This window comes from Acomys russatus, chromosome 7 (genome assembly GCF_903995435.1).
Source record: "Acomys russatus chromosome 7, mAcoRus1.1, whole genome shotgun sequence".
In the NCBI taxonomy this organism is placed as follows: Eukaryota; Metazoa; Chordata; class Mammalia; order Rodentia; family Muridae; genus Acomys; species Acomys russatus.
Genome location: NC_067143.1, coordinates 20,825,496 through 20,839,225, shown reverse-complemented (window position 1 = coordinate 20,839,225; position 13,730 = coordinate 20,825,496).

Genomic DNA, 13,730 nt, shown 5'->3' with positions numbered 1-13,730 from the left:
TAACTAAATGAGGTTGAGGATATCTCAGTGGCTGAACATTTACTAGCATGCCCAAGGCCCTGGATTTCACCCCTAGCACCAAAAAAAAAGTAGGGGGTGGACAGGACATGAGTTTAAATGAAGACTAAAACAGTACAGAGAACATCTTAAGTGGTTGATGACTTGACTCTCTTCTTAGCTTGTTCTGCTTAGGTAGCCAGGAAACTCAGGTATCTCTTGGATCCTAGGTTTTCTGTGGGAATATGAAATAGAGGTGGTATCAGGGAACATTTGGTTTCCTGTATTTTTCTAGCCATAGGGTCGATTGTTTCTATAAGTGGACATATCAATCCATCCTATCCCATATGCCTGTTGACAATGTATTTTGAATGTGGACTTGGCTCATGACTTTCTTTGGGCTGATTCAAATCCATAAAAATGCCATTGTGAGTTCTGGGTCAAGGTCTAAAGAAGCCTAGAAGCTTCCTCGTCTGCCCCTTTGAAAGCCAACACCCATGGAAAGAGGTCTAGGATATGATGCTGGAGAGGCCATGCAGAGGCAAAGATGTCAGTGGTGACAGTCACCACCAATTGATGGACAGCTTAAACTTGCTTAACTCAGTCACCCCAGCTGAGCCTCCCACCACCAAAGCTTAACTGAGCCGCCATCATCAACCCTCACCCAAACTGCAGACCCACAGAATCACATAAAAATGACATTGGTGTAGGCCTAGTGGGTTAGTTTAGCACACAGTAGAAAACTGAGACAGAAACTGGCATCTGTGAGTCAGGTGTTGCCACCCTAACACCCCGTGCTTTGACTGCGATAGAAGTGGAAGCAAAAGCAGGAAAGACAGCCAGGTATATCAGCGAGAACATTGCTTTCGTCGCTCTTGGAAGTTTAAAGAAGAACAGCCTGAGTCACATGCCATGGAGTTTCTGCCTCAGGGTCATCATGATGCTTTGAAAGGGAATGGCTCCCACAGGCTCATAAGTTCGAATACTTGGTCTCCAGTTAATATAACCACTTGGGAAGGATTAGGAGGTATGGCCTTGCTGTAGGAGGTGTGCCACTGGGAGTAAGCTTTGAGGTTTCAAAAACCCATGCCATCCCCAGAAAGCCCTCTCTCATCCTGTGGCCTGAGGATCAGGATGTAAGCTCTAGTGCCATGCCTGTGTGCTTCCTGCTGTGACGACTGTAGACTCACCCTCTAACACTGTAAGCAAGCCCCCATTTAAGTGTTTTCTTTTGTAAGAGTTGCCTTGGTCATGGAGTCTCTTCATAGCAATAGAACAATGACTAAGACAGCCATAGAAGGTATAAAATGCAGCCAGTAAACTTGTTGATCTAAAAATGGAAATTTCCAAATGATTTATTGAAAGCACAACTGGCTGGGCAGTGGTGGTGGCACATGCCTTTAATCCCAGCGCTTGAGAGGTAGAGGCAAGCAGATCGATGTGAGTTTGAAGCCCACCTGGTCTACAAAGCGAGTCCAGGACAGCTAAACCTACACAGAAAAACCCTATCTTGAAAAATAAAAAATAAAAATGAAAAAGGAAAAGGAAAAGGAAAGAAAAAAAGGAAGAAAACACATTTGGTTTCTTTTGGATACACTAATGAAATTTAAAGAGGCAAATAAAGGCGGAATCTTCACTTTCAGACAAGACAAAAAAGAAACACAAACCCAGGAAATCAGCTGTTAAATTATACAACTAACAGACTGCTAGGCCAATAGGAAGCAGAGACACTACAAAGTGAAAGAATACTTCAGGCCTCAAATTTTTTAAGACCAAGAACTGTTCATTACTAGTGCTCTCTAGGCAGAGGCAGGAGGATCTCCAGTTCATGGCTAGTCTGAGCCATGATGCACAGGCCTACCTCACCAAACAGAAGAAAACAAAGGTTGGGGGTGTGGCTCAATAGGAGAGAAGTTGCCCACAATAGTCAAGGTCCTAGATTTGATTCACAGCAAAACACACAACACACACAAATAAGGAAAACACATAATAATATATATAGTTCATATAAGAGCACAAAGCCTTTAAAAATGACATATCAAGAGACCACAGATGCCAATCCAGACTACTATACCCAGCAAAACTCTCAGTCACCATTGATAGAGAAAAGAAGATATTCTGTTGGTTTTTTTTTGTTTTTTTGTTTTTTTTTTACAAAAATCCCAAATGTTTTATTTTACCAACAAAGACTTGGGAACCAGATGCTTGGATGAAAGCCTACTAGCTCAGAGAAGCAGAGACAGTTCCCAGTTGACATTCCTACTCAGCAGATGTCCCAGAAGGAAAAATCCCCCTTTGCTTTCCTATACTGTCTTTAAAACCCTTCAAACTTAATGTCTTTCCTTTCTACTTCATTTGTGTCTCTTTATCCATCCTCTGGACTTCCTCTCAATCTCTGTGGGTTTTTTTTCCTATGTTCACTCCTTGTCACCTGGTTGCTTGCTCCATCTCTTGGTCTGTAGTTGACTTTATTTAATCCTGTTTACATAAAACTCTTGTATTAAAGGTGTGTGTTAGGACTGAGCCACACCACAACTAGAAACAAGGTTTTCCAGCACACAGTCTCAGGGATCATAGTGTGACCAAAATCCTGCAACAATATTCCATGATAAAGACAAATGTAAACAATATCTCTCCACAAATTGAGCCCTACAGAAAGTACTAGAAGGAAAACCCCACCCAAGAAAGTTAACGACACTCACAAAAACACAGGCAATACATACTCTTACAACAGAAAAAACTAAAGGAGATACACACACACACACACACACACACACACACACACACACACACACACCACCACCACCACCACCACCACCAACAACAACAAAAATAGCAGCCATTAACAATCAGCAATCATGAATCTCTCTCAGTATTAATGGACTCAATTCTTCAATAAAATAGCAAAGACTAACAGGATGGATAAGAAATCAGAATCCAAACTGATTCTGATTCTTCTGCTGCATACAAGAAACACACCTCAACATGAAAGATATACATTACTTCAGAGTGAAAGGTTGAAAAAATGTTTTCCAAGCTAATGACCCTAAGAAGCAACCTGGTGTAGCTATTCTAATATCTAACAAAATAGGCTTCAAACCAAAATTAATCAAAAGAGATGATGAAGGACACTTAATACTTATCAAAGGAAAAATCTACCAACATGACATATCAATTCTCAACATCTATGCCCCCAAATGCAAGGACACCCACATTTGCAAAAGAAACATTGCTACAGCTTAAATCACACATCAATTCTCATACATTGATAGTGGGAGACGTTAATATCCCGCTCTCACCAAAGGACAGGTCATCTAGACAGAAACTAAACAAAAAATAATGAAACTAAGAGATGTTATGAAACAAATGGACCTAACAGATATCTATAAAACATTTCACCCAAACACAAAATAATATATCTTCTTCTCAGCACCTCACAGACCATTCTCCAAAATTGACCATATACTTGGTCACAAAGTAAGCCTCAACAGATACAAGAAAACCGAAATAACCCTGCTGCATCCTATCAGACCACCATGGATTAAAGCTGGATTTCAACAACAACAGAAAGAACAGAAAGCCTACAAACTCACAGACACTGAACAACTCTCTACTGAATGACTACTGGGTCAAGGAAGAAATAGAGAAAGAATTGAAGACTTCTAGAAATCAATGAAAATAAATGTAAAACATACCAAAATTTATGGGACACAATGAAAGCAGTGCTAAGAGCAAAGTTCATAACACTAGGCTCCTTGATAAAGAAACTGGAAACCGGGCATAGTGGCGCATGTCTTTAATCCCAGCACTTGGAAGACAGAGGCAGGCGCATCACTGTGAGTTTGAGGGCAGCCTGGTCTACAAAGGGAGTCCAGGACAGCTAAATAGGGAAACCCTGTCTCAGAGAGAGAGAGAGAGAGAGAGAGAGAGAGAGAGAGAGAGAGAGAGAGAGAGAGAGAGTTGGTGCCTTGAGAAAATCAACAAGATTGACAAATACTTATCCAAACTAACTAAAGTACAGAGACACAATATCCATATTAACAAAATCACAAGTGAAAAGGGGGACATAACATCAGCCATCAAGGAAATCCAGAGAAACATTAGGTCATGTTTCAAAACTTGTACTCCACAAAGTTGGAAAATCTAAAAGAAAATGGACAATTTTCTCAATAGATATCCCTTACCAAAGTTAAAACAAGATCATACAAACAACTTAAATAGATCTATAACCCCCAAGGAAACAGAAGCAGTCTTTAAAAGTCTCCCAACCAAAAAAAGCCCCAGACCAGAGGTTTTAGTGAATTCTACCAGACTTTCAAAAAAGAGCTAATACCAATACTCCTCAAACTATTCCACAAAATAGGAACATTGCCAAATTTATTTGATGAAGTCACAGTTACCCTGATACTTAAACCACACAAAGATTTAATAAAGAGAGAGAACTACAGATGAATCTCCCTCATAAACATAGATGCAAAAATAACAAAATAGCTTCAAATGAAATCCAAGAACACATAAAAAAAATAAGTAGGCTTTGTCCCAGATATGCAGATATGGTTTAACATATAAAAATCTGTAAATGTAACCCACCATATAAACAAACAAAAATAAATACCTACATGATCATCTTATTAGACACTGAAAAAGTGTTTAACAAAATCCAAAACCCCTTCATGATAAATGTCTTGGAGAGACTAGAGGTACAAGGACAGATAAGGAGGTCAAGGGGGTTCACATTGGAAAGGAAGAGGTCAAAGTGCCGCTATTTGTACATAATATAATAGTACATATAAGCAACCCCCAAAATTATACCAGGCAACTTTTCCAGCTGATACACATTTTCAGTGAAGTGGCTGGATACAAGATTAACTAAAAAAGAATCAGTATACAAATGACAAAGGGGGTGAGAGAGAAATCAGGAAACAACACATTTCACAATAGCCACAAATAATATAAACTATCTCAGTGTAACTCTAAGCAAGCAAATGAAAGACCTATATGATAAAAATTTCAAGTCTTTGAAGAAGGAAATTGAAGAAGATATAAGGAGATGGAAAGATCACAGATGTTCATGGATTCGTAGGATCAATATAGTGAAAATGGCCATCTTACCAAAAGCAATCTACAGATTCAGCACAATCCCCATCAAAATTCTAACACAATATTTTACAGTCCTAAAAAGAACAATACTCAACTTCATATGGAAAAACAAAAGACCCAGGGTAGATAAATCAATCCTGTATAATAAAAGAGCATCGAGAGCTATAACCATCCCTGATTTCAAACTGTACTACAGAACAATAGTAATAAAAATCTCATGGTATAGGCACAAAAAACAGACATGTTGATCAATGGAATGTAACTGAAGACCTAGACTTAACTCTAAACGCCTGTGAATAGCTGGTTTTTTGATAAAGAAGCCAAGAATATGCAATGGAAATAAAACATCTTCAACAAATAGTGCTGGCGTAATTGGACCTTAGCATGCAGAAGAATGTAAATAGATCCATATCTATCACCCTGCACAAAATGTAAGTCCAAGTGGATCAAAGACCTCAACATAAAACCAGAAACACTGACTCTGATAGAAGAAAATGTGAGGAATATCCTTGAATGCATTGGCACAGGGACAACTTCTTGAGCAGAACACTGATACCATAGGCACCAAGATCAACAATTAATGAATAGGAGCTTATGAAACTGAAAAGCTTCTGTCAATAGAACAAAATGGCAGCCCATAGAATGGAAAAAGATCTTCACCAACTCCACATCTGATAGAGGGCTAATGTCCCAAAATATATAAAGAAGTCAAGAAACTAGATATTAATAAACTAAATAACCCAATTTTTAAAATGAGGTACAGAAGCTGAATGAGGTGGCACATGTCTTTAATCCCAATACTTGGGAAGCAGAGGCAGGTGGATCTCCGTGAGTTCGTGAGTTCGAGGCCAGCCTGGTCTACAAGGAGAGTACCAGGACTGTTATGAAGAGAAACACTGTCTCTAAAACAAAACAAAACAAAACAAAATAGGATACAAATTTAAATGGAGAATTCTCAACAGAGGAATCCCTAATGGACAAGGAACATTTAAAGAAATGGTCAACATCCTCAGTCATCAGGGAAATATAAATCAAAACAACTATGAGATTCCATCTTACACTTGTCAGAATCGCCAAGATCAAGGGGAACACTCCACCATTGCTGGTGGGAGAGCAAACTTGTACAACCACGTTGGAAATCAATATGGCAGTTTCTCAAAAATTGAGAATCCATCTACTTGAAGACCCAGCTATACCACTCTTGGTATACCCAAAGGACACTCCATTCTACCACAAGGACACTTGCTCAACTATGTTCACAGCAGCTTTTTTCATAATAGCTAGAAACTGGAAACAACCTAGATGTCCCTCAACCAAGGAATGGACAAAAAAAAAAAAAAAAAAGTGGTACATTTACACAATGAAGTATTACTCATCTCTTTAAAAAAATGACAACAAAATTTGCTGGCAAATAGATAGAACTAGAAAAGATCATCCTAAGTGAGATAACCCAGACCCAGAAAGACAAACATGGTATGTATTCACTTATAAGTGGAGAATAGATGTAAAATAAAGAATAACCATGCTACAATCCACAGACCCAGAGAGGCTAAGTGACAAGGAAGGCTTAAGTGGGGATACATGGGTCTCCCTGAGAAGAGGAAATAGAGTAGATTTCTCGAGTGCACTGGGGGCAGATGGACATGGGAACAGGAAGGATCAGGAGAGAGATGACTGGAATTAAAGGAACATTTTTGGGTTGCTGTAGAAATCTAGTGAGTACAGCCCACAGCATCAGCTGACAGGGACTCATGGGGGCTCATAGAGATCAGGGAGCCTGTATGAGTCTGAGTTTGGTCCTCTGCGTATATACTCTGATTGTTAGCTTGGGGATTCCTGACAGTGGGTGCAGGGGTTATCTCTGACTTTTTGGCTCTTTGGAACCCTTTTCCCCTACTGTGTTGCCTCTTCCAGCCTTGTGTCTGGTCTTATTTTTGCTTATTATGCCCTATTTAGTTCATGCCACTAGGAGGAGGCCTGTTCTTGTTTGAGGGGAGGTGAGGGGGGGGTGCATCTGTGGGACAGTGGAGGTCGAGGGAGAGACTTGGAGGAATGAGAGGGAAGGAAACCACAGTTTGGGGTGTAACATATGAGAGAAAAATGAATTAAAAAGAAAGAAAGAAAAAAAAAGAACAGGGAATGCTTACTGGCTGGGCTATATTTAAGATTTTTTTTTTTTTTCTGTCTCTGGTAAATTTGTGCGTGCTCACCTCAAAATAGTAACGGGCCTATGACTCACTTTTCCTAGGCCTGTATAATGTAGACGTTAGGAGACTCAGATAAAACCGCCCAAGCCCTTTGCCATAGGTGTGAAAGCCTAGCCTTCTCCGTGCCTCCTTTTCAGCGTTGTAGAGGTGCACGGCCAGTCCTGATTGAGTTTAGTGGGAGGAGTTTTTCACTGTCCAGAGCGCTATTCCTATTACAGCCAGCACTGCAGAAAATACACGTTACACTTTCTCAAGAGCTCTGTTCATATAAGGTATGTGTATGCGACACAGGCTGGAAGAAAGGCAGGTAGTGCTGCACAGGGGTGGAGCTCTGTCCAGGGGTGGGGCTCTGCCTAGGGGTGGGGCTCTGCCCAGGGGTGGAGCTCTGCCCAGGGATGGGGCTCTGCCCAGGGATGGGCCTCTGCCCAGGGGTGGGGTTCTTCCCGGGTGGAGCTCTGTTCAGGGGTGGAGCTCTGCCCAGAGGTGAGGCCCTACCCAGGGGTGGGGCTCTGCCCGGGGGTGGGGCTCTTCCCGGGGGTGGAGCTCTACACGGGGGTGGGGCTCTGCCCAGGAATGGGGCTCTACCCGGGGGTGGGGCTCTGCCCGGGGGTAAGGAAAGCCCTATTAGGAGGAGTAGATGAAGTCTCCACTCAGATTATGGTGACCTGAAATATTTTCTCCAAGTTTCAGAGACGTGATCATTGTTATACATACACTCCTAAGGAGCCATACAGTTGATCACTGCTGGGCATGGTGGTACACTCCTGTAAGCCTAGTACTGGGGAGGCTGAGGCAGGGGGATTGACAGTTCAAGGCCAGTCTAGGATACATCTCTCTAGACCTTGAATTAACAATAACAAACAAAAAACAAACAAACAAAAATGGGGTGAGGTTAAGAAATGGGGATAAGGTAATAGTTCGAATGGATATCACCTCAAATCTTCAACCTTTCTTCTTAACCCATCTCTAGCCACAATTCCAGCAGCTAGGGATCCAGCCTCCAGCTGGATGATTTTGCCTTTTTTTTCTCCTGTCTTTATTTCTCCTCTCCTCCTCCTCCTTTTGAGATGGGTCCTCATCACATGGCCCTGGTCCCTAGGACTTGAAGTGCTCACCAGGCTAGCCTGACTCTGCCTCTCCAGTGCCGGGATTAAAGGAATACACCATACTGGCTCCCTTCATTAGTTTTTTGTTTTTGCTTTTGTTTTTTAAATAACAGAGTCCCTATCTTATACTTCTAAATTCTTGTCCATTTCTCTGGACTCTGTGTGAACAGCCAAGGAAGTACTTCTTTCTCTCCCCGCACCTCTCTTTCAGAGGAAAAGATGAGAATTATGCTGCCTTCTGAGGTCGGCAGAGGTGCCTAGCAATAATTTCTAGTTTGTTCCCCCTTCCCCGTTGCTTTTAGATAGCACTAAATAAAAGCAACAGTTTATGCAGGAGTTGACAAGACAGTGCAGGGGATTATCCAGGGCCTCACCAAGAAAGACCAGATACAGAGATTTCATCACTCCCCAAACAAACAGAGTGCTATTTAGATTATGACCATAACGAAAATAATGAAAACTAAAATTGAGATAAATGCTGCTATTAGGGACAAAAATAGGACAGAATGGAAAGAGGGCTGAGGCCCTCCAAGGTCACTGCCCACAGACATGAGACAATGGCTTTGCTTTGGTCGTTAATTTCTGTAGCTCAAGAGCTGAATAAGCAGCAAGTGGGAGTGAAAAGTTCTGCAGAGCCCTTGGCTCCCATGCTTAGTTTAATCATACAATTTAAATTATAGCATTTAATTTATACTGTTACTGTTGTATAATTTGGGCATATTTATAATTTTGGTATATTTGTATACATACATATAAAGTGCCTTGTGCCATACAGACAAAACTGTTGAAAAGTTGCCAAAATGATCCTTGGCATTTCAAAAGGCAAGCATAAATTATAAAGGAGAAGATGAATACGTTGCACACAACATCTACTTATGAGAGAGATGCTAGAAAAGGCAACAAGTCCTCATAAACGGGGAGAGCGTGTTTGTCCCACGTGTAACCTTCAAGGGACTTGTCCAGAATGCATGCCTGTCAGTCAGAAGAAAAACACAACAAGCAACAAATAGATTCACAAAAGAGGAAACAGTAGCAGCTCAGTTCTACCCTCAGGGGGGAAAAAGCAAGCCACCGGGACACTGAGTCACAATGCTCACACTGGCATCAGCACTGTCCCTATCAAGTGCCAGCAGCCTTCCATGGGGGCTTTGTGGAAAGCAATCTGAGATTTTTCAAAGTCGGATGGAGATGTGCATAGGTCATCACCTGGGGGTTATACTCCAAGGTCTATATGAGAGGGCCTTTGCACCCTGGTAAACATTTAACAACAATTAAAGAGAGGAGAAAAACCATAATTATGAACATGTTTCTGAAATAAAAAAATAAAACATCTACAATCTGATCACAGGCTCCATCTATTTCATTTTCTTTGCTTTTGTTTTCCGCGACAGGGTGTCTCTGTGTAGCCCTGGCTGGCCTCTGTCTCACAGAGATCAGCCTGCCTCTGCCTCCCTGAGGGCTGGGGTTACAGGTGTGCACCACCGTGCCTGGCTGATTCCAACTACATCTAACAGGCTTTAATCTCATTTGTGTGTTTATTTGGGGACAAAGTCTCATGTAGCTCAGTGTGGTCTATAACTTGCTATGTACCTGGAGATGGCACTGCACTTCTGATCCTCCTGTCTCCTCCTCCCCAAGTGCTGGGATTGCAGACATGCACTACACTCCCGATCTCTTTGCTGGGTTTATAGATATGTGCCGGCATTCTACCCAAGGCCTCAGGAATGCTAGGCAAGCTTTGTACCAACTCGGCTAGCCCCCAGCCCAGCTCTTTAGATATGCTGCCAAGAACAAGTATCGCCCCGCTTTGTGCCTGTTGACCACAATTCTACTTTCTTCTCCCAAGAAATGGAAATCTCCGTTTGTTTCCACAAGAAGAAGGCTGGTCCCCTGGGTGACGCTTAGTCCTGCCATCTTGGAGACAGCTCGGGATTTATGGACTGTCAATGCTCCTGGTGCTTTCCTTGGCTCCGACTCCATGCTCACCCATGGATAGGGTCCTAATCCTAAATCTCCTGAGTGTTCGTCCTACCAAGGTCCTGGGTCTTCTAGCTTCTTTACTAACTGAGCCAGTGTCCCTGCTCTGGAAGCAGAAGAGTAAACAGTTGCAAACAGAGAAACTTAAAAACAACCAGGTGGAGCATGTGAGCCTTAAAACAACCTCACCTCTGCCAGCGAGAGACAAATAACGTGACAGAAAAATTATCATGAGACCAATATGGAATCCACCGAAAAAAAAAAGTCTCAATCCTTCCAATGATCAGAGAAATGTACAATGTTTCCACATGGGAAGTGGTGTTTACTTGTAGCCAAGCAGAAAGGGCAGATGTCATCCTAAACCAGTCTCTGAAGCTTGGCCATGCAGTGCAGGTCTGTAATCCCAGCTACTATGGAAGCTGAGGCAGGAGGATCACAGGTTCAAGGCACAGCCTGGGCAATTCAGTGAGACACTGTTGTTGTTGTTGTTGTTGTTGTTGTTGTTTAATCATTTTTAAGTCTGGGTGTGGTGGTGCACACCTTTAATGCTAGCACTCAGCACTTGGGAGGCAAAACAGGTAAACACATGTAAAGGCAGTGTGAAAAAAAAATTTTAATGTAACTTTTAAAATGTAAAGTTAAGTACTGAACAGTATAAGTTTTCAATGTGCATTTATATGTGCTCAGACTGTATAACATCTAGTGTAATAACTTTAAGTACATTTTCAAAGAAAATAAATAATTCCCATAGACTAGTGGTTTGCCTCATACTCCTGCACACACTATTGGAACTAACTGGACACGGTGAGTTATAAACAAAAAAGATGTGAGATTGATTGGGACACTTGTTGGGGATATGGAGGAAGTTGAAGGAGAGAAATGACCGGTATTTGTAATTATATACCATTATCTACATGCATAGAAATCTCATAAATAGATAAACAAGATTGACTAGGAATTACAAAGATGAGCATCCGAAATGAAGTAATTTTTTTCTTGGAATGGCAATCCATTTCTCCAAAAGAACCTCAGCCATGAAAATTCAACAACAAATGGCATAATCTGTCACTATTTTAATCTAAGTTCAAGAATGGTCTTTATAGGTGCATATATTTGAATGTTTCTCTCTCTCTCTCTCTCTCTCTCTCTCTCTCTCTCTCTCTCTCTCTCTCTCTCTCTCTCTTCCATACTTGAGGATCAGATGTGAGCTCTCAGCTATTCCCCTAGCACCATGCCTTCCTGCCTACTGCACCAGGCCATGGTGATCACGGACTAAGCCTCTGAAACTTTAAGCAAGTCCCCAATTCAATGCTTTTTTTTTTCCCTATAAATTTTCTTGGCCGTGGTGCTTTGTCACAGCAGCAGAAGAGTAACGGCATGGAAGACCTTGGGCCTTTAGACCAGAAGAGTGGTTAAAGCTGAAAGTGGGGCCTAATGAAACATCCTAGTAGCATCTTGGGAGACTACAACACTTGTTCCTGAGAGCAGTGTGGGATGTGGAGGCCCAGCTCCAGCGGGTGCAGAGGGAACAGCATTAGCAACTGGGCTAGAGACCATTCAAGTGTATTTTGGCAAAGAATGTGGCTGCCTTTTTTTCCCCTAGTCTTAAGAATCTGCCAGAGGCCAAATTGAAGAGTTTTGAACTAGTTTTGTTGGCAGAGGAGATTTGAAGACAGCCTGATGTTGACTCTGTCCTGTAGTTATTAGCCATCCACCTTGGGCAGATCTACAGTGAAAATGAGCAACACACAATGTTTAAAAAAAAAGAAAAAGAAATGCCAAGTGTACAATCAGAGGAGAAAAAGAGTACCAGGGAATGGAATGTTGGAGGCAAGTCCTGGACTTAAAGAGACACCCTTAAATAAAGGCCTGGTGGGAACCAGAACAAGAGGAGTGGTGCCTTCAGGGAGAGAGCCCAGCCAGCTAACCCTGCAAACTGCTGAATAAAAGAAAGAAAGGAAGGAAGGAAGGAAAAAGTTCTAAGGAATTATCTGTTCCTAAAGAGTAACAACAAGTCAAAGTTTATGCAAATGTAATTCAGTGAGGGGGCCAGACTCCTCCATCTCAAGCTGGCAGCAGAACTTGGCAGCTTCCCCTAAGTGGTTCTGGCTTCAGAGTCATGAAGGATACATAAGTAAAAGGCACCGTGGAACTCCCTCTGCAGCTTAGGAAAGCTGCTGGGGCCAGGACTGGCAGGGGAGGCCTGAATAAAACATTGCTGGAAGCTATAAAAATGATGCCTGTGTTGTATTGGAGACCCCAGGATGTTGGAGGCGCTAGAGGGTGTCTGTCAGGGAGAGCTGCACACTGGGAGTGGAACCAGCCAGGAGAGAGAAATGTGTTGCAGTCAGGAAAGGTGGAAGGGCTGAGCCATCCAAGCCCTTTGACATCAGCCCTGGGGTTACAGAATTTGATGTTTTCCCCGCTGCATTTCAGTCTTGCTCTGATCCAGTATTTCCTCACTCTGCTCCCTTCCCTCCACCTTTGAATGATACATATATTTTCTGTACCACTGTGTGCTGGAATTTTGCAATTTGCTTTTGATTTTATGAGGGGGCAGGAAGGAATTCGATTAAGAGACTGCCTTCAGTCTTAGAAGAGACTCTGGACTTTGAAACAGTGTTGAGACGAAAAGACTAAGTAAAATTTGCATTACGCTATGGCCATAAACCTATGGTGACCAGAGAGTGAACCATGATGGTTTGAATAAGAATGGCCCCCATAGGCTCAAATGGTTGACTGCTTGGTTCATAGTGGAAGTGTTTGGGAAGGATTAGGAGGTGTGGCTTTGTTGAAAGATGGACCTTGAAGTTACAAAAGCCCATACCATTCCCGTTACCTCTCCCTGTGTGCCTTGTGCTTGTGGGTCGTATGGGAGCTCTCAGTCATTTCTCTCCCACTGTGCCTGCCTACCTGCTGCCATGCTTTCTACCACAATGTCATAGACTCACCCTCTTAAACTGTAAGCAAGTCCTCAATTAAGTGCTTTCTTTCTGTAACTTGCCTTGTTCATGGTGCTTTGTCATACCCAATATTTGTATATATTTCCAGGCAGAGCATAGTAAGCAACAAAAGTTATGAAACCAATGAAGTCTCTTAGAAAAGTAGATAAACTCTGTCTCTAAAGGACACAACGCCAAACTAAAAGCAAAACAAAACAAAACAAAAACACTGCTACAGTGTTCAAAATCAGAGAGCCAGCAAGATGGCTCAGCCACGAAGGGTGCTGTCTGCCAAGCTTGATGTCCTGAGCTAGATCCCAAAACTCACACGGTAGATCAAGAGAACTGACTCCTGAAAGCCTTTTCTCTGGCCTCCACACCATCATCTGTGCACACGCAGA